Source organism: Tachyglossus aculeatus, assembly GCF_015852505.1.
Source record: "Tachyglossus aculeatus isolate mTacAcu1 chromosome 12 unlocalized genomic scaffold, mTacAcu1.pri SUPER_6_unloc_2, whole genome shotgun sequence".
Lineage (NCBI taxonomy): Eukaryota > Metazoa > Chordata > Mammalia > Monotremata > Tachyglossidae > Tachyglossus > Tachyglossus aculeatus.
Window position 1 is genome coordinate 8,379,500 of NW_024044829.1, and position 1,602 is coordinate 8,381,101.

A 1,602-nucleotide genomic window follows, 5' to 3' on the forward strand; every position below is an offset into this window, starting at 1 on the left:
GACTATGAAAATATAAGGATATTCTCTTTAACATGATTCTGGGGGTGGGAATGAAAGTAGGAAAACAGGAAGTGGTATGGGACAAGGGAAGAAAGGATGACTGCAGCTCCATCTTTCTTATCAAATCCATCCTCTCATCAATCCATCTTTCCTCCTTCCATCCATCCATCCATCCAGAGCACGGGCCTGGGAGTCAGAGATCACGGGTTCTAATCCCGGATCTGCTACTTGTCTGCCATGGGACCATGGGCAAATCACTTCTTTGTGCCTCAGTTACCTCATCTGGAAAATGGGTGTTGAGACTGTGAGCCCCATGTGGGGCAAGGACTATGTCTAACCTGAATATCTTGTATCTACTCCAGCTCTTGGAACAGTGTTTGGCACATTGTAAACGCATAATAAACCATATTACTTACTATCATTATTATCAATGACATTTATTGACCACAGTCTGTGTGCCAAACACTGTAGCAAGCTCTCAGGAGAGTTGAAAAGAGATAAAATTTCATTGTTCTTCCTCTCCAGGAGGTTATAATATAATGGGGGAGAAAATCAGAGAATAAATTACATAGAGGAGTAGGGAGCTAAAGGAAAGATGAGAAAGTAGATGAACGCTTGATTCAAGGGTACAGTTTATATACTCAGTATGAACAGAACTTCAAGGGATTTGCAATCAGGGCAAGTCAGAAGAAGAGTGCCTAGTGGGTAGAACACGGGGCCTGGGATTCAAATGGACATGGGTTCTGATCTCGGTTCCACTACATGTCTGCTGTGTGATCTTAACTTCTCCATGCCTCAGTTCCCTCATTTATAAAACGGGGATTGAGATGTGAGCCCTACGGGGAACATGGACTCTGTCCAATCTGATTAGCTAGTAACTACTCCAGCACTTAGTATAGTGCCTGATAAATAGGCCATAAAAAAGTCACAATTGACAGATTGACTGGCAGATTGAATGGCTCAGGTTGTGCACTGGACAAGGGTGAAACCATTCACAGTGGCTAAAGACTATCGTTGAAAACAGGAACAGTTGGGAAGATGGGATACAGATGCCGTTGTTTCCACGGGAACTCCGAGGTACGGCACCATCGCTGATGCTGCAGGGACCGGGCCCTTATCTCCCAGGAGCTTCAGGAACCACGTGACCAGAGTGCCTGACTTGTCCAGGCTACAAGACCCCTCGGCAGGGCCCCAAAACATCCTGCGGGGATTCCCCTCGGAACAGCTCCTGCTTTATCTACAGGGACGGAGGCCCATCTGTAGAGCTTCTCAGGGTCAGGAATGTTCTTCCCTGTTCCTTTCTGGCTGACCAAACCCGTGAATCTGAGGTGAAACAGGAGATCATTCCATCCCTGCCTCAGTGACCCCTAGCCCCATGCTGCCCCGATGAGCGTGACAGGGGGTGAGTGGGATGGAGTGGTGGGGGAGGGGGGAACTAGGATGAGGATGGAAGAGATGGAGCTAGTCTCGGGCCTACGTTAGGGTTCGGACCAGGGCCACGGCCCCCAGCCGGGAAGGGGTGCTAGGAGAAGGGGAGGTGTTTTCCAGTTCAGTAACCCCGGGCTCAGTGGAAAGAGCAGGGTCTTTGGAGTCAGAGGTCAT